The 24,085-nt window shown below is 42.1% G+C and overlaps 1 protein-coding gene across 4 annotated transcripts in view; it reads right to left on the bottom strand.

Moving 5' to 3' along the window:
• The window catches only part of anapc1 (anaphase promoting complex subunit 1), a 95,056-nt gene that overhangs the window by 17,547 nt on the left and 53,424 nt on the right, over positions 1-24,085 (bottom strand). For all 4 annotated transcript variants that reach the window (XM_076083142.1, XM_076083144.1, XM_076083143.1 and 1 more), the window contains exon 54: positions 16,317-16,373. The gene's annotated coding sequence lies outside the window, so the exon portion shown is untranslated. The remainder of the gene's footprint in view (positions 1-16,316; positions 16,374-24,085) is intronic.

Raw genomic sequence — 24,085 nt, 5'->3', positions numbered from 1 at the left:
TGTTGTTGCTGAAAAGGTTAAACGACTTTTTTTTTTTTTCCAGTCGAAACTGAGTGGGTTGTCAGAGAAGCGAACATTTCTCAGGGTAAATTTCCCCTGTTGCTCTGGTAATATTATCACTCCAAAGCATCACGGTTTCAGTATGACTTATGGATTTATTTATTTATAAGAAGAAAACAAGTCTGACACCGATTAACGCCAAATACACTCGCAGCCGAGACACACGGCGAGAAAAACAACATTTGACACCAATAAATGTCACGGGAGTCTCGGTATCAACATGAGTTCACAGGTGACAGCAGAGAGGAGGCTCGTACCGCTTGTGATAGAGCAGAGTGTTTAATGTCAGAGTGGAACACAAACATTCTTTAAAGGTGTTTGTTAGTAATTTAACTGTGAAGCCGCTCGCGCTCAGAAATGAACAGTTTGAGATGAATGTAACACCCACTGAAGAGAGTTTATATCTCACTTTAATCTGGTTGTGATTCACAGTTTCACTCTCGCTGATGCTTATTTATTAAAGAACACAACCCAACAGTGTGCCTACGATCAGAGGCCCGTGACAGAGCAACACACAGACCACCACAATTTTCTAGAGTTCCACTAAACCAGCAAACACAAAGTCACATCACAACTCAGGAGGACAATTTTTCCCCGGACAGCAGAGACGGTTTTTGTCTGCGTGGGACGTGGACGACCGGCGCTACGAGACGATCGTCCGAGCCGACATGTTTCACAGAGAAAAGAAACAACAACACATGACATAATCCAGCATGGCGGCCATGTCGCCTAAAATACAAAGCTAGTCGCATGGCTTCTATCAGAATTAGTCAGAGAGCAACGGAGGAGACGCTCGAGGCTCTGATGAGACTCAAAAAGTGAAAAAAGGAAGCTGACAGAGTGGAGGAGTTTAGCTTAAAGAGAGAGAAAATGAAAGACAAGAGCAGAAAACAGAGGGAGGGAATGAAGAGCAAAATTAAGATGTTTACACAAGTTAAGAGCATTAAAAATTTTTTTTCTACATTTGAATAAATGAAAACAGACATAATTAAAAGCTTTTATTCTGATTTAGATTCGATCAAAGAATTTGAGCTCAAATTAACTGTCCTCCATTTTTATGTCACAAATATTTTAGGTTAGAAAAAAATAGACAAAGAATTATGAATTAAGAATTAAAGAAAAGTAAAAGTAAAAAAGAATTTAAATATTGAAGAATTTGACGTGTTTCACTAATTCACGATGAGACACGAGTTCAGTGTGAATCATGAACCCTTCAATGCTTCATCGATCAAAGGTCTGCTTCTGATCCACCTTCACTGAGAGTAGAAATACAACCAGATTCAAGAGGAAATAAATCTCTTTTATGTGCTTCTGGTTGTTTTGATGCAGAAACAAGAAGAGAAGAGAGACATGAAGAAGAAGAAGCGTCGGTTAAGAACCCGCTGCAGAGACAGAACAAGAGTCCGTGGGAGAGAAACAGAAGCTCTGACACCACCGTCTGTTCAGAGGGTTGAACTCCTCAACAGGAACTAAAGACTCTCTCTGTGTTAGAATCAATATGCACGTAAACAAACATGTTTTCATGTTTTATAGAACAAACAGCTCAATGAGAAAGTAATCAGAAGATGAATTGACTATGAAAACAATTAGTTTCAGCCTCATAGTTTCATATTCTGTGAGTTTGGTCAGTGATATGATCTAATATCATCATATTAATAGGTGATGCGGGACATTAAGCCACAATGAGCTCCTTCATGATATGAATAGTGTGACGATATTTAAGAGATGAATATCAGAGCCTAGAGAACATATTTAAATAATATGAATAATCTGTTATTATTCATGCTGATAACTGAAGAGAGACGTTCACTGTTCGCTCCACTCGGCTGGAACGACACGAAGAAATAAGAAATGTGTCACTTCATGATTCATCACCGCATCAAAATACACACAATCCCAGATTATATATACATACATATATGTATATGTATATATAATCTCAGCAATTTATCCTCGAACAACAGTTTGTATGATATCTTACAAAAATGTTACTCCTAATTTTTTGGTACGTATTCCGACAAAAGTCCAGCAACACGTGTCAACTTCCTGTTGTTGCAAACAAAATAAACTTCCGTATTCACAGGAAACAACTTAGTTAAGTTTAGGCAACTAAACTAAACTACTTAGTTAGGTTGAAGCAACTAAACTACTTAGTTAGGTTGAAGCAACTAAACTACTTAGGTTGAAGCAACTAAACTACTTAGTTAGGTTGAAGCAACTAAACTACTTAGGTTGAAGCAACTAAACTACTTAGTTAGGTTGAAGCAACTTAACTACTTAGGTTGAAGCAACTTAACTACTTAGTTAGGTTGAAGTAAAGATCATAGTTTGGGTTAGAATAATGAAAGAAGTGCCGTTACTGAAGTCGTTTCACTCGGGGAATGAACAGCTGTCTGCTGGAGGAAAGAAGGCTTTTTGTTTTGAATTAGAGACTTTTATTACGTTTGACAGGCTGAGGTCTAAAAATCAATTCATTTATAAGCGAACATCTCTGGTTTCCAGGTGCAGTGAAGCTTCACAGAGACTCTCTTCCTTCATGCAAAGTGTGACGGGTTTAGAAACAAAGGGGCCCGTCAGCTCAGACGTCCTCGGGTTACACCAGTCACCGAGCCGTTTATTACGCGACAGGTGAAACATTTTAATGGCAACATGCTTTCATTCAACAGGAGCGTTTTCTAATCCAGCTCAACCCAAACACCAACGCATCGCAGATTTCACGTTGTAATACGGTCGCAGTGTCGTTCATCACAACTACTTGTTTAGTAAAAGATTGTGTTTAATTTTAATGTTTGAGTGAACATGGAATACATGAGATTCAGTTTGTTTGGATCTCTGTCGATGAAACAGAAATGAGAGCGAGAGACAAGAAGAGATGAAGGCAAAGAATAGACAGAACTGAACTGGCTGTTTTAAGAGTTTTTAATCAAACATCAGATCCACGTCTTCAGCGCTCCTCACCTGCCTCTCTTAACACGACGTTATGCTGAAGTTATCGATAGAAATAAGAGCTGCAGGAACATGAACTCTCTTTGTTTAAAGCCTCAAACATCTGTGCAGTATTTAAACATGTCAGTGCATCTTCTGACAGCAAGACGGAGATCGTATCTGGTCAGGTGGGAGGTGAACTGACTCACAACATGTCCTTAAACTCAACACTGTCTCTCCTCAGAGTGTCTGTTTATCAGCCTCCACACCACACAACAGTGTGTGTGTGTGTGTGTGGCATGCACACGTCTAGCTGTCCTGATGTGAGAGACTGCAGGCCTCCCACGGTCTGGGACACAACACAACCACAAGTGGGAGAAGACTCACAAACAATCTGTCGGTTTCTTTGGTACACGAGAGAAGTGATCTTTGGTCTCAGTTCTACACACTTTATAAATAACACAATGTTAAATCTTTGGGCTGTTTGGGGGAAAGTATCAACTACTTGTTAGTCAAAAGGATCAAGTTCAAGTGAAGTCGAGAGTCCTTGGTGTTAAAATGTGTAGTCGTGACATGAAATAGTCATGTGATCTGTGAGGCCACACAGCTGAGACTAACGAGCAGGTCTTACTTAGAAGCAAAGATTTATCACAACAGGGAAGATGAAAGCAGTTCTGTTTACTTAAATGTGAAAGATATTCAGTCCCTTAAACAAGAAGTAGAATATTTGCAAAGTGTTAAACACTAAAGTTTAAAGATCAATTTAGGATCTTTTTACACAACATCAGACTCTATCGAGCCTGAGGCTGCAGACTTCCCTCCATCCTTCACTTGAGAGGAGAACAGGTTCCAGATATCTACAATAGATCCGTTCTTCACATGGAGCAGACAGGAAACGAGTCAGAGCAACTCACCGCTGACTCACGGCAGTAAAAACAATACTTCACTGATCTGAAGTCAAACCGTCCGAGTCTTTCTCTGTTGCATGAATCAATAAATGAAGATGGGAGCTCCAAGAGAATTAAACTGAATGTTTCTGCTGCAGCATAAAGATCTGAGTCCGTCTATCAGCAAACAGAAACATTGTTAACTGTGTTTGCATAAAGCAGTAAAGTCACCGTTCTTTCAATGACACTAACAGCAAGAAAAAGTAGCACAGACTACGTAGTCAAGACCTCCTAAACCCAGACCAGGACCGGAGTGTTTCCAGGCCGAATCAAGACGTACAGCAAACAGCAGGACTCAGACTCACAGCTTTCACTTTGTTCACTTTTAAAATGGCCGTCACAAACAGTCCAGCAGTCGTCAACACGTTTAACAGCTTGCAGACTTGGACACCGCCTGTGTTGTGGTTTAACCAGTGACGGTGTTAACTGGTGACTCTCAGCCTGAGTGCGTCCGTGGTCGCTCGCAGTGACGGCAGCTTTTTGGAAACACCGACAGAACATGAAGGGTCCTCGTAAAATCCTTCAACCTGGTTTAAATATCTGTTTATTATCTACGTCAAACAATTACGCAAGTTACTACGAGCAGCTGCAAACGCATGCGGCACCAATTAACACGGCCACTGGTTAAACTGAAACACCTGTTGCTCTGCAACGTCGTTATCCTGTCAGGACTCTGCAGAACTTGAGTCGATTCAGACAACTGAACATTTAGAGGCTAATTCAATGTTTAACACTTCTATGGCTTGTTTGGGTCACGTGACGGTGTGGAGGTGATCGATGACCTCGTCCTCCAGACCTCCTGCTGCACCGCGAGCCAGATGAAGGAGTACAAGAGACTAAATAGTTACAGTACAACGGTTTCATGAGCGGTTGGGTCAACAACCTCAGAACCATTGAACGTATGCCGTCTTGTTTTTGCCCGGGTCGCTAGCGTCGCTAAAAACAAGTCTCCCGGTAGATAGCGTGTGTAGCTAGTGTAGCTAGTGTAGCTAGCTATCGAGATAATGAGTCACGTCATTGGTTGCATTTGAAGCAGGAATAAATCCGGCGGGTTTAGTGAGACGATCCCTTCAGTTGTGGTCTTCAACTAAGAATCCAGAGTCCTCTTTGAGACCCGATCCACATTCACAGCTAACGTCTGCTTCAGATCTACAAACATGTGACGAGCTGCTTTTTAGCTTCATCATGTGAGAATATCTCCTCATCCGGTCTGACTGCACCTTTAAATGTTCAGCTTCTTCTTAATTATCCACTTATGTATCTCTGCAACAACTGATTCATCTGTCTGCCTCGAGTTTAAAGACATTTGTTTGTTTTTCCTTCAACAATAACAATTAAAAAAACGTCTTTTATTTGACTGTTAAAAAAGAGCTCATTGTGTGATTTTGTTCCCCAGCTGCTCTCCAGACAGGTGAGAGGAGAGCGTGCAGCTGAAGAGATGAGATGATAAACATGGGAAAGTCCACTTTGTGAGTTCTGCTTTAACAGTGACGCAGCTTCAGAGGAGATAAGAGGCGTCCGGTATGCAGGTCGTGATCTCAGATCTCCACCTCAGAACTAGCGGACGGTTTCCTCTCACAGCGCCGTGCGACTACAGGAACAGGCTGTGGGGGGGAATCCTCCACAAACACACCGTCTTCTGATAAAGTAAACAGCTGATGGGTGGCGGGGATGTGAGTTCCAGGAATATGAAAATATACCGTGGCTTTAAAACAAACCATATTCAACGTGAAACAACAGATTTTTTTTTTTCTTGTCAACTTAACTCAAAAACAAAACTGAGAAAAGGTTTGTGGGTTTCATGCTTTACTATTCAGGGAGATGTGTGACAGGAGACGACGGTATTACTGCATGCTGACATTTAACGCGCGCGTGTGTGTGTGTGTGTGTGTGTGTGTGTGTGTGTGTGTGTGTGTGTGTGTGCCAACTGTGGAGCCAAATTAAGCCCACACACTCCTCTCACCTGAACCTCAACACTCTTTCTGTAGATGTTCAGCAGCCTCGTGGAACTATTCACTCAGTTAATCAGTTACTCATCGTATTGTCAAAATTCATCAGATTTTGATCGTGGAGGTTTTTTAAGGTGAGACACATTGTTTTCATTGTGCTCAGTTTAGAGATTTTGGTCTATTTTTCTTCCACAACTCGTCTTCTTTCAGACTCGTTAAAACAAAACATTTATTTTATACTTTGTCGCTTTACGTCTGTAGATTTCTACTAAATTCACCAAACGTTACCATTACATAATCCCTCATTTGCATATTTAAACATAACATTTCAGAAAACTTGTGATACAAAAACTAATCATCTTAATGTGAGTGATGAAGTGGTGAAGTTTCATGGTGATGTCTACGAGTTAAATGTTAAACTCTATTCCCCTGTAGTCTCCCATTAAATGACTGCTTTAAGCTTCTGTTCAAAAGGACGACGACGCATTTAATATATAATGATTTTGGATTGTTGGTTCCAACACAAATTTTAATTTGAAAGACGTCACTATGGACGTTTATTAGAACAAACAATGAATTGTTAATTAAGAAAGAATTGATGAACAAAAACTATCATTGAATCTGAACAGTGAGTTAGTGATTTCATAGTTGTGACATGTTTAGATCATGTTGTCTGTCTCAATCTATCGGAGCAGTTGGTCTGTTCACTCACCAACAAAGCTTGTTGATGTTTATGTTGAAAATAAACCAAAAAACAGGAAATAAATCATCGTCTATAAAGACTGATAACAGATGTGTCCAGATGTTCTTCTGTTCAAAGCTCAAACAGCTAATATCTCACAGACGTCATCAGACACTAGTCACTCAGCTGTTTACAGCGTCCCTCCTGATATCTTTAGCCTCCTGCAGCATCAGGCCGACGTGTCTTCTATTTACAGCCGAGCGCTCGATTCACAGTTTTCTCTCTCAACGTTAACTTTCAAAGGTCACGTTCATCTGCTGACGACAACTGGAACATCAGGAAATACATCAAAACTGCAGAGAGGAAAGTGACAGAAGAGATGAGCCAGGTGGTTCATATCTTACTCTATTGATTTGATATATATATATATAAATATATAAATATATATATATATAAATATATATATTTATATATATATTTATATAAATATATATATAAATATATATATTTATATATATATATATATATATATATTTATATAAATTTATATATATATATATATATATATATTTATATATATATATAAATATATAAATATATTTATATATATATATATATATATATTTATATATATAAATATATTTATATATATATATATATATATATTTATATATATATTTATATATATATATAAATATATATATATATTTATATATATATATATATAAGAAGTATATTTATTTCAGTACAGTACTGAGGGCTGGGTGATACGGACGCAATCTTCTATCATGATATAGGTCAGTTCATATCTGGTTAACATTATACGTCACAATACAGATCATTTCATGTACGAATAACGGTATGTATTACAATATAGATCACATCATATCTCTAATGATATATATCACGATATAGATCTTTTCATATCTGGATAACGATATTTATCACAATATAAATTATTTCATATCTCTATAATAATATATATCACGATATAGATCATTTCATGTCCCTATAAGTGTCCCTATACATGTCTCCAATGTTCTATACGATATATTAGTAATAAAAGTAGTAGAAGTAGTGTTAGCAGAATGTGCCGTATTTAATTTATATTTCTGCGTCCAAAATGTCTCTTTTTAAAAACATTCTAACCTTTTCATTTGGACGTTTCATTTTTCTCAGTCATGTTTTGAATGTGTCATATAAATCACTTTGAATTGTGTGAGAAATTCAAACTGAGAAGAGGAACAGAGAGATCTGTCAGCGACGTATGAAGAGCTGAGAGTAACACGTGGCAGATGTTTAACGCGTGTTCATGTAAGAGACGAGCTGATGGATAGAGAGGGTGCGTGTGTGTGTGTGTGTGTGTGTGTGTGTGTGTGTGTGTGTGTGTGCAACACGATGACTTCATGGTAATAATCTCTGATTTTCATAGCTGGCCGGATCCTTCCCTGATTTCCTTATGAAGTTTAACAACAGCAACAAACGTCCACATCCACTTCTCCTGATTACAAACACAGAAACGTCCTGCGACACCATCACAGCTGGATTTAATGACTTTATGATTAAAACTAAGAAATATAAATGAGACCTTCAGAGGTAAACACACCGAGTGACCTGCAGCTCCGGCTCTGACACATGTGAACATCAGGACAGTGAAAGGTGTTTTTAATGCGCTTATTGAGTGAACATCATCTCACATGGAGGCCTGACATAACCTGCAGTGTGTCAGCAGCACACAAAGGTTTACATTCCTCATCAACACCAGAATAATCAAACAGCAGCACGAGTTACAATTTATAAACCACAAAACAAAGCTGCAGCTGTAAAATATGGTCAACAGCCAGAAATAAATCCCTTTTCTCCATGTTTTTATTCATAGAATGTAGTATAAATGAGGCTCTGAATGACTTGTGATGGATGGACAGTAGTGTGATAAAACACACACACACACACACACATATATATATATAAATATATATTTACACTACTGTCTGAACCTCTCACTGGTCTGATATTCATCGCTCCGCTGACTTAAAGTGAGACAGCAGCCGGCTGAATATCACCGTCCTCACAACCACAGCTGAGTCACAAACACACAAACACACTCACATGAAACTTTATGTTTTCAATCTTCAAAGAGAACGAAATTCAGAAAAGATTGAAGAAGAAGTTGATTTCACAACTTGGAGCTTCTTTATGTTTTAACCTCTTTTATTATCCGACTCAGATAATAAAAGAGACATTTAGTTATTCACTCAATAATAGTTTAATCTCTTCGGTTCAGTTAAACAAATTAATACATATTAATATTTATATCATTGGTTGTTCATTCTGCTAAATCACTTTTACTGTTTTTGAAATCATTTTAATAATTATGTCCTTTTTTAAAAACATAATCAAATCTTTTTAAATATATAGACTGTGTCACACTTTTATTAGATTATAATGAATTTGACTGAGAGACCGACTCCTCCCATCACACAGGACGTTTATGATAATTTACAGATAATAACACGTTTCACATCAAGCACAGGAAGTCGTGACATTTGTGTTTTATTATCCTGAGAACTAAACCTGAAGATTAGATTAAATAATCTTTATTTAATGAACATTCATTTATGTCACTGCTTTGGGATTTATTTTTCGCCCTTCATTCTTCATTCAGTTAAATAATAAAGTCATTAATAAATGAATAAATACCGCAAAACACGCGGTGAAAAGCAACGAGTTGCTGCAAACTTAAACAAAGAGGTGTTCACGTTATTACTTTAACTGTGTGGAGTCACAATAACATAATAACATCATTATTACAACTTCACACTGAAGCACAAGAACATTAACAAGAGAAACTTCACGCTTTTTAAATATGAATTCATGTTTAATATTCTGCTTCTGATTGAATCTTGTGAAGTGACCACATGCTCCAACACTAACGGATGTCTAGATTAATAACAAAGCGTATTTATTGATATCACACGTGTGTTATTATTCATAAATAATCTGATTTATTAAAGTCTTCCCTCAACAACACACTGAAGCATGATTTCATTTAGTTATTGATGATCAAACACACAGAAACATATCAACGTCTGTCCAACGTGCCTGTTGAGAAACAAGAGTAATAATAATAATAATAACAAATAATATCTATGATGTGGATTTTAATAAATGAAAGAAGAAGAAGATCAAAAACCGATGAAGCAGCATGAAATTACTAAATAAATAATGAAGCACTGTGACATGAATATGAGCTCAGTCTGAAGTCACACTGTAGTTATATTAATATCAGTCTGTTATATTAATATCAGTCTGTTATATTAATATCAGTCTGTTATATTAATATCAGTGTATCCGTGATTATTTGGAGGAGAACTCCTGATGTGAAGCTGGTTCTGATTGATGATTGATGATTTTAGGAGAAAATGAAGCGTGTTTTAAAGTGAAGCGTGTTTTAAGTGAAGCGTGTTTTAAGTGAAGCGTGTTTTAAAGTGAAGCGTGTTTTAAGTGAAGCGTGTTTTAAGTGAAGCGTGTTTTAAGTGAAGCGTGTTTTAAGTGAAGCGTGTTTTAAGTGAAGCGTGTTTTAAAGTAAAACGTGTTTTAAAGTGAAACGTGTTTTAAGTGAAGCGTGTTTTAAGTGAAGCGTGTTTTAAAGTAAAACGTGTTTTAAGTGAAACGTGTTTTAAGTGAAACGTGTTTTAAGTGAAGCGTGTTTTAAGTGAAGCGTGTTTTAAAGTAAAACGTGTTTTAACTGAAGCGTGTTTTAAGTGAAGCGTGTTTTAAGTGAAACGTGTTTTAAGTGAAGCGTGTTTTAAGTGAAGCGTGTTTTAAGTGAAGCGTGTTTTAAGTGAAACGTGTTTTAAGTGAAGCGTGTTTTAAAGTAAAACGTGTTTTAAAGTAAAACGTGTTTTAAGTGAAGCGTGTTTTTAAGTGAAGCGTGTCGCAGAAGCTCAGATGAGTGAACACAGAGAGGAAGCAGAAGGTTTCCTGAAGGAGGGAGTCTCCCTCTAGTGGACACACACCGGAACTACGTCACCGCCATGAACCGGATCCACTCCGGACCAGAGTCCAGGTTGTTTTTTTCCGCTTTTCTTTCTTGTTCTTGTTCGTAGGTTTATAAAATAGTAAAATAATAACATCAAGTACATAGATGTATTGGACATGTTGTGTTTGAACTCATTCATGATAAAAGTATATTTTAAAAAAAGATTTCAAATGGTTCAGTCATTTAAAACGCTACAAAGAAAACACGACGTCGTTTCTGTTTTAAAGAAGTTAAACGTCTTCTCTGACAACTCCTGAGTAACGAGCACAGTGTGTGTGTGTGTGTGTGTGTGTGTGTGTGTGTGTGTGTGTATGTGTGTGTGTGTGTGTGTGCTGTAAATGTGAGTAAGAACACACACACACACACACACACACACACACACACACACACACACACACACACACTCTGTGGTGACCTACTACTGTTTTCATTTTGACAGGATATTCAGCTCTGACATTTATTGATCGGGAAGATGACGTCTGACTCATGAGAACGCACACACAGACACACACAGACACACACACACACAGACACAGACACAGACACACACAGACACACACAGACACACACACACACACACACAGACACAGACACACACACACACACACACAGAAGACCTTTTCATTTAGATTCAGCTTTTCATATTTTATGTGAAATTATTCTTTTGTATTCTATATTTTGGACCATAAAAAGCAGCTCATGTCCAATTAAAATAAATTATTTTCTTTATGAACCCGATTTAAATTAAACACAATTTTAATTTATTTATTTTTTTACACAATTTATAATTTCCATCACTCCGCCCACGTGTTGTTGACGAAAGTACACGTTACCGTCAATTTAAAGGACGAAGTCACAGTTTCACGTTCACACAAACCAAAACCAGTTTGATTCAAACCAGTACTCTCACGCGCACGCGCACGTGCACACACACACACACACACACACACAATCACCTGAAGAGACCAAGAGGTCATTTCTGGTGCTCATGCTCTTTATTTATTATGTTCACGTAGTATTCAAAGTCCTAAAGTTCATCAGCCAATAAGAATCATTACAGTGTGATCAGAAGGCGGTTCCACGGTTTATTTATATTTATATTCCATCCTCCTCCTCTTATCCGGGGTCGGGTCGCGGTGGCAGCAGGTCAAGCAGGCCGACCCAGACCTCCCTCTCACCGGCAACATGTTCCAGCTCATTCTGGGGGATCCCGAGGCGTTCCCAGGCCAGCTGGGAGATGTAATCTCTCCAGCGTGTTCTGGGTCTTCCCCGGGGTCTCTTCCCAGTTGGACGTGCCTGGAAAACCTGCCGTGGGAGGCGTCCAGGAGGCATCCTAATTAGATGCTGAACCACCTCAGCTGACTCCTTTCGACGCGAAGGAGTAGCGGCTCGACTCCAAGCTCCCTCCTGATGACCGAGCTCCTTACCCTATCTCTAAGGCTGAGCCCGGCCACCCGACGGAGGAAACTCATTTCGGCCGCTTGTAGCCGCGACCTTGTCCTTTCGGTCACGACCCAGAGTTCGTGACCATAGGTGAGGGTAGGAACGTAGACCGAGTGGTAAATTGAGAGCTTTGCCTTCCGGCTCAGCTCCCTCTTCACCAAGACGGTCCGGTGCAGCGCCTGCTTTACTGCTGCAGCCGCACCGATCCGTCTGTCGATCTCCCGCTCCATCTTACCCTCACTCGTGAACAAGACCCCGAGATACTTATATTTATAGTTTTTATATCGTTCTGTAGCTTTTCAGTGGAGCTCTTTATGTATTTAAATACAAACATTCACATTTTGGTTGAAGTGCATTTATATATAGATATATATATATACACACACACATATATAGGTATACATATTAATGTTGCACGGTGTATCGATACTAAAAAGGTACCGCGGTACCCGTACGTTAAAAACGATACGATTTTGCATATTTTTAGTACAGATACTAACAGCAGCGATCAGAGCGCTCTCGCTGCTCCGCTCCCTGTCAGGCTGCCTGCAGGCATTGACTGCAAGGGGGCGGGGCTGCCCCGCGCTCACACAGCAGCAGGCAGCCTCACTCACAGACACTGTTGCCAACTTAGCAACTTAGTTGCTAGATTCAGCAACTTTTCAGGCTACCCTAGCAACTTTTTTTTCAAACAGCACCTAGCAACAAATTTAGCAACTTATGAAAATATATTTGGCACTTTTAGCAACTTTTTTAAAGTGACTCAAATGCTAAAATGCATGCAGCCATTTTCCCTCTAAATGACACAAAAAAGATTTTCTCCGTCACACACACAGCCACACCCACAACACACGGCCTGGCTGCAAAAGTGCATTGTGGGTGACGTCAACAGCATGTGCTCAGCTCGTGCACAGGAGGGGGCAGCAGCCGAGTGAGCCGAGCCGAGTCAGCCGACAGCCCGACAGTGACACGCAGCAAATCATTGTTGGCTGACTGCAGCAGCAGCAGTATGTCTCAGTCAAAATTGTACAGCCTAAAATTGTGTAGTCTACGTAATTACGCAGTTTTACGTTATTACGTAATGACGTCATCACGTAATGACGTCACAACGTCATTTAGCAACTTATCGACCTGCCTCTAGCAACTTCCCCGGAAAAATAGTTGGCAACAGTGCTCACAGAGTGATAGCAGGGGAGACATGCATCAAGGTCCGTGTACGTTTGATAGTCTGTTTTACCGTTCAGTCGAAAAAACGACAATACGGAAATAATACGGGAGTTTTTCGTTTCAAACCAAAAACGGAAATGGGGGTCCGTGTACGGTCCCCACTGATATACAGAGACCCGTCTGCGAAACGTGTTTCAAAGCCACACAGACCAAGGGAGGCAACAGGTCTAACATGGCAAAGCACCTTAACGACAGACACCCCCAACTATTCAAAGAGTTCAAAGAACGACAGGTAAGCATGAACACCCCCAAGCTCCCCCATAGACAGCTAACACGAGTACCTTAGCCTAGTTTGAGGACAAGCCTATATGATCATGAGGTCACAATGCATACACAAGTGTACGGATGTTTTATTTATTACTATTATAGATAAATATACCAGTATCGTATCGTATTTGTGGTATTGTATCGAATTCTGGTATCGTATCGTAAGTATCGGGTATCGTGATACTAATGGCAGGTATCGTATCGAAGTCATAATTTTGTTATCGTGATAACCCAGTACATATATATCTTTATTCATAGAATAAGTTTGGAGAAGATAAACAATATTCTAGTTCAGATCAGAAAGTCATAATAACACAACGAGTAACTCCTGAGAGCTAAAATCACTGTTTCTATGAATGAGTGTTTGAAGAGAGAGAGAGAGAACGTCACCAGACTCCATTCACAGAAACACTCATTTTACCTCTCAGGACACACAGTGTGTATATATGTATATATGTATATATATATATACACACACACACACACACACACACACATATGTAAAACCACACTTCAAGAAATCCAAACTAACCCTTCCATTTATTTCCGCTGACTCAGCTAGCGTTAGCTTATTGATTAGCTTCCTTCAGTAGCCTACGGCCAGTCTCAATGGATTCATTAAAACTATTTCACGTACTAAAATAATCATTTACACATCAGGTTTTCTAACATGACGACATCATTGGAGAGAGACTGAGGAACAATAAACTTTACGTTTAAGTGATTGATTATGAAATAGATAACTGGGCACCAGCACGCAGAAGGTTCTGCACCACGTCTTCTTTCCTTATCATGTTTCATGTGTGTGTGTGTGTGTGTGTGTGTGGGGGGGGGGGGGGGGGGCTCTTTTAAACCACATCAGCCAACACCAGCATCTGTTCCAGGTATCTCCTTCTGTCTCTACCTGGATCTATTAATCCGTCATCTACACACAGCTAGCTCTTCAGAAGGAGGTTTCCTGAAGATTGACAGCTGCATCAGATACCGTATATCTGTTAAAGTGTACGGGGGCGGGACAGCGTTTTGGTGCTTCTCTACCCGGCAACAGAGCGCTGAGTCATCTCTGCCTGCAGCCCTCCCACGCCTACCCACGCTGCAGCTCTCGGTCTCTCTCAGTGGAGGACCAAAACTACCTGCTTCACTTCATCAGACCCACAGATGACAAAGAAAACACATTTACCGTAAACGAGGGGGGGGGGGCTTTGATGGAACAGGGCTGGCATAGAAGTGTGTGTGTGTGTGTGTGTGTGTGAAACTTCTTCTGACAATATCTGGAAACTGATACCACGTACAGATCATCATGAAGAGTGAAAGAGGTCTGGACGTGTATATTCAGATCTACATTCATGAAGGTCTGAATGAACAAACCTCTGAGACGTGCAGCTGCATATTAATATTTAAATACGTTTATGAAGCTCCTAAACCAACAGCAACTTATCAACTGTTATTTAGAAGGAAAGTTAAAAGTATGCCGAAACTAAACAGGCTTAAATATAACTGCAACCTCATTCTAACCCTGCAACAATGATGTTCAGCAACGTAGATGTTCAGCAACGTTAATGTTCAGCAACGTTAATGTTCAGCAACGTTAATGTTCAGCAACGTTGATGTTCAGCAACGTTAATGTTTAGCAACGTAGATGTTTAGCAACAATGATGTTCAGCAACGTTAATGTTCAGCAACGATGCTTTTCAGCAACAATGATGTTCAGCAACAATGATGTTTATCAACGTTAATGTTCAGCAACAATGATGTTTATCAACGCTGATGTTTATCAACGCTGATGTTGAGCTAGCTATGTAGCCAGAGAGATAAATTAGCATAGCATCTAATGTTGACAGATGCAATTGATAGCCAGCACTAAGGCTAGCTTCTGCTAGCTATGTTAGCTAGTGTTCAGTGATCTAACCTCCAGGAACAGCTGAGGCAACTTTCATTTATTACGTCCAAAGAACTCTTTCAGTTAAATTCACCCGGAGTGCAACTTTCCCTGTAATGAATGCAGCAACTTGTTGGAACAACCGGTTCTCTGAATGCATCCATGATGATTCCATCCCAGTACCAGCTAGCTGAGGATCAGGCCATCAGAGAGAGACGCAATCATCACCATACAATCAGCCACATTGACCAACATGAGCAACATCCAAGAATCAAACCTGCAGCACGGCTGCCAGAGAGCTCAAACTGCTGACTAACAGAAGGATGAAGGTGAATGAAGTGTAACGTCACCAGATTACGACTCTGGTCAGTGCGTCACATGACTCAAGTTCAGAGCAGCAGGTTCAGATATTTGATGCAACTAAACAAACTGAACGTCCTCACACAGCCAAAGCTCTCTACTGATCCCTCACTTTGATCTATTCATTATTTTAAAAAGAGAGATTCATCAACTGCTTCATGAAAACTGGAGAGAAATAAGAAGTCCGTAACATCAGATATCAGCTGAGCGCCACACACACACACACACACACACACACACACACACACACACACACACACACACACACACACACACACACACACACACACACACACACACACACACACACACACACACACACACACACACACACACACACACAAAACATTTGTAATATCTCCATCTCATCCTTTCTGATCTTTAGCGTCGTCTCCAGTTCACTTTCCTTTACCACACATTTAAAATCACAAACTCTTCTATCAGCTCGACACTGAACTCTCATTCCTCCTTTCATTGATGAAAACCAGCCAATGGAGACACAAAACAAACTGAATCCAGCTTTGCTTTCACTCACCGGTTTGTCCGTCCGTCCTTCATCCTCCTCTTCATCGCAAAGTCCTCACTGCAACGACTAAGAAGAGAAAAGAGAGAGGAGAGGAAGAGAGAAGGAATGTTTTACTCACTCTGAAGGAAGCCAGATATCTTCCCACACACATTGCTGAGTGTCCTACTCACACTCACACACACACGCACACACACACAGCTGAGTGTCCTACTCACACACACACACACACACACATTGAGATACCTCCAAAGGTCAAGGATGAATCAGGAGACGAGAGGAAGGAAGGAGGGACAGGGATTAAGGGAACGAGAGAAAGACAGAAAGTAGTAAAAAGAAAAGAGCCCGAATAGAAAAGAGGAAGAGAGAGAGAGAGAGAGAGAGAGAGAGAGAATCGAAGGCTCGGCTGAGTCAACGGTAACCACCGCTTCCTGAGAGCTCTCTACTAATGAGTCGCCAACTTTGTGAGGCGAGCCCACACATGCCCACACCCACACACACACACGTTGAAGTCTCTCAAACTACTGAGGAAGAGGAAGCCTGAGAAGTCGACCCATGAACTGACCTCACTGTGTGTCATGAGAAACCACTCTGCTGCTACGTTCACGAATAAACAGCTTTTTTCCCAGAATTCCCAGATCGCACTCAAGTTTCTTAACTGTTAATCCACCGGGGGGGGGGGGGGGGGGGGTAACTTCACCTGTTACATCTACTTGTAACAGGTGGAGTCAAAGCTTCATGTGTTAAAGCTGCATTCTCTCCAGTGTCCACCAGGGGGCGACTCCTCTGGTTGTATAGAAGTCTATGAGAAAATGACTCTACTTCTCTCTTGATTTATTACCTCAGTAAACATTGTAAACATGAGTTTATGGTCTCAATCTCTAGTTTCAAGTCTTCTTCAATACAGCATGATGTTCATTTAGTACATTATGGTCCATTTAGAAGAAACCAGAAGAAGAAACCATTTTTATTGTCATATACATATACACATACACGAAATTTGACCTCTGCATTTGACCCATCCCTGTATATAGGGAGCAGTGGGCTGCCAATTATAGGCCGGGGGTTCAGTGTCTTGCTCAGGGACAGTGAGCCACGGTCGCCCCCGTGTCAAACAGACCATAAAGCAGGGGATGCTTTAGGGCGGGGCTACACAGTGATTGACAGGTCTCTACCAGAGACGTATACGGCGTCTCTACGTCACTCCTCCTCAGTCCTAATATGCTCACTTCCTGTTCTGTTTTACAATGTTTACTGAGGTAATAAATCAAGAGAGAAGTAGAGTCATTTTCTCATAGACTTCTATACAACTAGAGGAGTCGCCCCCTGGTGGACACTAGAGAGAATGCAGCTTTAACACGTGAAGCTTTGACTTCACTCCTCAGAACCAGGAGGTTGCTGCCTGGTTTTAACACATATCTTCTTTGTTTGTGGTGTTTTTATGCGTCACTTATTCACTGGAACTATTTCCTGACAAACACCAGATGATCTTCAGATCAACATCTCGTAACTAGTTCAGGTTTCAGTTTCGGCCTCTATGACATCAACACTCCAGCTGTTGTTCGCCGAGAAATAGTCCCGACACATACGTAACTTTATGCACATTTATCTCCTGCAGAGCAGCATGTATAACACGTTAATAAGTGAGCTTCAGCTTTATTTGACTACTTTACTTTGGACAGAGCCGCGCTAGCTGTTTCCCCTCAAGCCAAACCAACCATGTACCATCGCACAAGCTTAGTAGCTTTTCCCAAAATCTTAAATTCCTTAAACTTTATTACTTCTCATCTGGTGCAGGAAGACAAGAAATGGGATTTTTGTACGTTGGGAGAAGTACCACCAACACGGTGAAAGGAAAAGTGTCGCCGGGTCGAAACAGGAAGTACTGATGGTGATGATGGTGAACGAGCAGGTTTCCACAAAAGGTCCAGTTTGGTGACCTGTGAATCATTACGGATGGAGACGTCTTTGATTCGTAGTCTAGTTTATTTGAACCCACTTGAGCTCGACTGGAAACAGATTCATTTTGAAGTCTTGAAACATCTGCATCCTCATCTTGCTCATGCTTGTTGCACATTGACACGGCAGCGATGAGATATAGTGAAAACAAAGAAACGACTGCATCATCCTGTTGCGTGTCTGTGATATTCAAAGCTGTCGTACAGTCAGACGTCACCTTACAGCCCTCGCATGCCGACACAGTTTCAGCTTTGCAGAGAGAAGCCGACCTGAAAGCTTCATCGATACCAAACGCTCTGATCCGCTCTCTGTAAAGCAGCCTCTGGGGTTTGTTGGGATACACGTTAAACTCTATCTGGAGGAAGTCATGGGAACTCACAGCCGCCTTCATAAACACACACATCCTCCTCTACGGTTCCCACGCTTTTCCCAACACACACACACACACACACACACACACACACACACACACACACACACACACACACACACACACACACACACACACACACACACACACACACACACACACACACACACACACACACACACACACACACACACACACACACACACACACACACACACACACACACACCTTGTGTTTATCATGTGTATTCACACAGGAGTCAGATCATTGCACCGATGCTTCTGTGTTGTTGGCACACAGAAACATCGGTGATGAACAGGATGTGACAGAGTTTGTAAACAATGATGCCGTTCTGAAGTGTTTTGGCAACGGAAGTCCGGCGGCGTGCGACTAGCTCGTCAAGCTCTGTGTTGCCAGATTGGGCAACTTTCATATTTAGTTGGGCCGGTAGATACAATTTATGCTTCTTTTGCAAACATTTGGTGAGTTTTTGGAAATATTGTGAAAACGGTGTTACCAAACAAGCTCTCATTTGATGATCAAAAACACAATTTTCTAATTCACTCGTTGGTTTGTGGACGTTTTGAAGCCTTGAGCTTGTCATTTTGGTCGTCGCCATCTTGAATTTTTGCAACCAGTGAACAGGAAGTGACCATATATGGACTGAGGAGTAGCAGCTTTGCTAATTGCAAGGGAGGAGCCTGCACTCCTGGCAGACAATCAGTAGATTACTGTCCTTAAGCACTTCTGTAGGTTGGAAGCGTCAGCTTTCAAGCGTCAGGCAAAGGAAGGCTAGGGCGAACAAAGGCAACAGGGCGACTTTTTCAAGACCGACTTCGTCAAGCTCAGACTTGTCGAACGTGTAGTTACCTAATTTTTATTTTTCAAACCATGTGTTTGCATCCGATTACGGTTCGCTCCTCTGCTCGGTGGTCACGTAGACATTGGGCCACTCCCAGGTGCCGTGACCCCAACAACCTCATTTATCCTACTGTCTCAGCTCATGTTGAGCAAGTGGTGGCGGGGGGGCTCTGGAATTGCCAGTCGGCAGTGCCGAAAGCTGAGTTCATCTGGGGCTATGCTTCCTTACTCTCTCTCAGCTTTCTTGCTCTAACTGAGACCTGGATTACGCCAGAAAATACCACCACACCTGCAGCTCTGTCAGAAGTGTACTCTGTCTCTCACACTCCCAGAGCTGCGAGGCGGGGTGGTGGTACTGGCCTGCTACTCTCCCCAAAATGGAAATACTCTCTTGTCTCGGTTCCTCAGTTCTCCCCGTCCTCTTTCGAATTTCATGCGGTTACTGTCACTTATCCAGTCAAGCTCACCATTGCTGTTGTGTATCGCCCTCCGGGGCCTCTTGGTGAGTTCTTGGAAGATCTCGACACATTAGTCTCGCACTTCCATGACGATGGCTCAGCACTCATCCTGCTCGGAGACTTTAACATCCAGACTGATAAGTTAGAACCTCTTCTTTCCTTCCTCTCCTCCTTTGACCTTTACCACTCCTCTTCTCCTCCTACCCACAAGGCCGGCAACCAGCTGGATCTTATCTTCACTAGACACTGTTCTACTGCTAACCTCTCCGTCACTCCCCTCCAGCTCTCTGACCACTATTTCATGTCTTACTCCCTCTCCTCTCCCCCCGTACTTCCACCACCTACCCACATGGTTTCTACCCGTAGTCATCTCCGCTCCCTCTCCCCGGCTGATCTTTCATCTTCTGTTACCTCTGCTCTCCCTGACCCTCTCCTTCTCTTCTCTCTCCTATCCCCTGATACTGCTACTGACCTTCTCCTCTCCACCCTTTCCTCTTCTTTGGACAACCTCTGTCCCTTCACCTCCAGGCCTGCACGGCCAACTCCACCTGCCCCATGGCTGTCGGACTCAGTGCGTACTGACAGACGGAGCCTAAGAGAGGCTGAGCGAAAATGGAGAAAAGGCAAACTCCCTGGGGACCTTCTTAACTTCCAAGCTCTTCTTTCCACTTTGTCCGCCTCTCTTTCTACTGCTAAAGCTGAGGTCTTCCGCTCCAAAATCCTAACCTCTGCTTCCAATCCTAAAACAACTCTTCGAAACTTTCTCTTCACTCCTCCAACCCCCACCCCCTCCTCCTACTTCCTCCCTTCTCCCTGACGATTTTGCCAACTTCTTTGACAAGGAGGTAAACGATATCAGGTCCTCCTTCTCTCAGCCCCCTGGTCCCTTTCCATCCTCTCCCCCACTCTCTCAGTGTCCCTGTCCACCATCTCCAGCACTTCCCCAACAGCTCTCCGTCCCCTCTCCATGCCCCATCTTACCCTATCTTGCTCCCCTCTCCCCTAACGAGGTCCTCAACCTTGTTACATCTAACCGCCCCACCACGTGCTCCCTTGACCCGATCCCTTCCCCTCTTCTTCAGTCTATTGCGATTGAACTCCTTCCTTTCCTCACCCACCTCATCAACAAATCCCTCGTTTCAGGATGCTTTCCCACAGCTTTCAAGACTGCCAGAGTCACCCCCCTTCTGAAAAAACCATCACTTGACCCCTCTGATGTCAAGAACTTCAGACCGGTTTCTGTTCTACCCTTTCTTTCCAAAACACTTGAACGTGCTGTCTTTACTCAACCATCTTCCTATCTCCACCAAAACGACCTCTTGGACCCCCACCAGTCTGGGTTCAAAGTCGGTCACTCGACTGAGACAGCCCTGATGGAGCGACGGAGTCGCTTCACGCAGCGAGACCAAACTCTCTCTCCTCTGTCCTGATTCTCCTGGACCTGTCTGCAGTGTTTGACACTGTGAACCACCAGATCCTCCTCTCCACCCTCGAGGGGATGGGCGTCTCAGGCTCTGCACTCTCCCTGTTTGCATCCTACTTGTCTGGTCGATCCTACCAGGTGACGTGGAGGGGGGCCGTGTCGGAACTCAAGTGGCACTCAAGTGGAGGCACGCATTGCTGCGTGCTTGGCTGACATCTCGAAGTGGATGACGACGCACCACCTGAAGCTCAACCTGGACAAAACCGAGCTACTGTTCCTCCCGGGGAAGGGTTGCCCACACCGAGACCTGTCCATCACCATTGACGATACCGTGGTGACTCCAACTCGGACTGCGGGGAACCTGGGTGTGACCCTGGACGACCAATTGTCGTTCTCAGCAAACATTGCATCGGTTACACGCTCCTGCAGATTCCTGCTCTACAACATCAGGAGGATTCGCCCCTTCCTCACTGATGAGACAGCGCAGGTGCTCATCCAGGCTCTTGTCATCTCCCGCCTGGACTACTGCAACTCACTACTTGCCGGAGCCCCGGCCATCAGACCTCTGGAGCTTGTCCAGAAAGCTGCAGCTCGCCTGGTATTCAATCGCCCCAAGTTCTCCCACACAACTTCCCTTCTCCGTTCTCTACACTGGCTCCCGGTAAGAGCTCACATCCAGTTTAAGACTCTGGTGCTAGCCTACAGGGGAGTGAAGGGAACAGCTCCTTCCTATCTCCAGGCCATGGTCAAGCCCTACACCCCCGCCCGACCACTTCGCTCTGCTGCCTCGGGGCAATTGGTTGCCCCGTCGCTCAGAGGTCCCTGCGGCCGATCAACCCGGTCGCGGCTGTTTTCTGTCCTGGCCCCACAGTGGTGGAATGAACTCCTCACTGACGTCAGGACAGCAGAGTCACTGCCCATCTTTCATCAGGCTGAAAACTCACCTCTTCAAGCAGGCCTACCCTGAGCCTTCCACTTAGCATTTACTTAGCATCTATTGTATTTATAATAGCTTATTGCACTTAGTTTTCTTATTAGTTTGTGGCACTTATTGCATTCGTTTGTTTCTGCACTGTACGTTGGCTCTGGTTTATGCTCTTAGATGCTTATTTGAGGAAAGGAGATGCACTTATGACTTCTGGTGACTAGTTGTTCTCTCGAAAACCGATGTTGAATACACTTATTGTAAGTCGCTTTGGATAAAAGCGTCTGCTAAATGACTAATGTAATGTAATGAGTGATGTAGAGACTCCGTATACGTCTCTGGTAGAGACCTGTCAATCACTGTGTAGTCCCGCCCTAAAGCATCCCCTGCTTTATGGTCTGTGTGACTCTAAATGGACCATAATGTACTAAATGAACATCATGCTGTATTGAAGAAGACTTGAAACTAGAGATTGAGACCATAAACTCATGTTTACAATGTTTACTGAGGTAATAAATCAAGAGAGAAGTAGAGTCATTTTCTCATAGACTTCTATACAACCAGAGGAGTCGCCCCCTGGTGGAGATTAGAGAGAATGCAGCTTTAACACATCAAGCTTTGACTTCACTTCATAGAACCGGAGTTGACTCCTGGGTGAGTTGCATCACTAACAGGGTGAAGAACCAGAACTAAGTTGAATGAAAAATGCATGCCTAAAGCAGATTTAAAAAACAAACAGATTTAAACATGAAAGTATGAAAAATAAATCTCAACTTCTTTCATCAACACAGAAGCCATGGGACCAGCACCTGGTTACAGTATCCAGCATGTAACTGTGACCTTTTATATCCAGTCAACAGATCACCACCAGGGCTGATCATTGTGAAAATGAACCTTTATCGTTGGATGTTTCCTTCACCCACCTGCAGCTTTACAGAAACGCTGACTCAGCACAGGCACTCGTTTGTGGGAGTTTGAGTCTTCAGATGAGTCAAGAGAACTCTTACACTATAAATAAAGGAACAGAGGATTGTTTTCTACATTTACTCAACCGTAAGAATCAAACAGCTGTTAGTTTATAGTAAACAGCTGTTTTATTACCTGTTTGGTGCCAAAGATACAACACACACACGTGTTTATTCAGGCGTGTGTGAACAAATACGTTACACATTTATCAATAAATAAATCTCATTGTGAACGATGACCTCAGTTACTGAACAATAATCTCAAGATCATGCGACAGAATTGTATTTTTCACGTTTTGTACTCCTTTTTCAAAGTATTTCTTTCACTAAACAAACTTCAGATCTCTGAACATGTTTCCAAAAACTAAAACAGCTGCTAAACACCTTAAACATGTCGGTTCAACGTCAACAGTTTCCTCTGTTTAAAATACACCAGACAAGAATAAAACTGTCCTTTTTATATTTTATAGAGACTTTGAGTCTTTCAAGTACGGTGATGATCAAATATTAAATATATTATAAAGAAAGCTTGAATATCCTGTAAACCTCTTTCTAAAGAATCTAAAGACTAAATGTCCTCTGACATGTTAATAATGCTTATTGTGCTCAAATCAGTGAATATTTGTGACAGAGAACGTCTCGTTAAAAAATAGGTGCACGACCGAGTTTACAGCTGCTACTCAATCAAAACACACACACACACACTTGTGTGAACCAGATTCTCGCTGCTTCTCACCGCTCTCCTTCATTGTTGTCTCTCAGCACACTGATCAATACCGACAGCTGACACCCGCCAACCAATCAATACCACCCATTCCTC

This window comes from Anarhichas minor, unplaced genomic scaffold, assembly GCF_050575085.1.
Source record: "Anarhichas minor isolate MPS153535 unplaced genomic scaffold, ASM5057508v1 ptg000122l, whole genome shotgun sequence".
Lineage (NCBI taxonomy): Eukaryota > Metazoa > Chordata > Actinopteri > Perciformes > Anarhichadidae > Anarhichas > Anarhichas minor.
The sequence above is the reverse complement of the archived record's forward strand: the minus strand, read 5'-3'. Positions and strand labels throughout refer to the sequence as shown.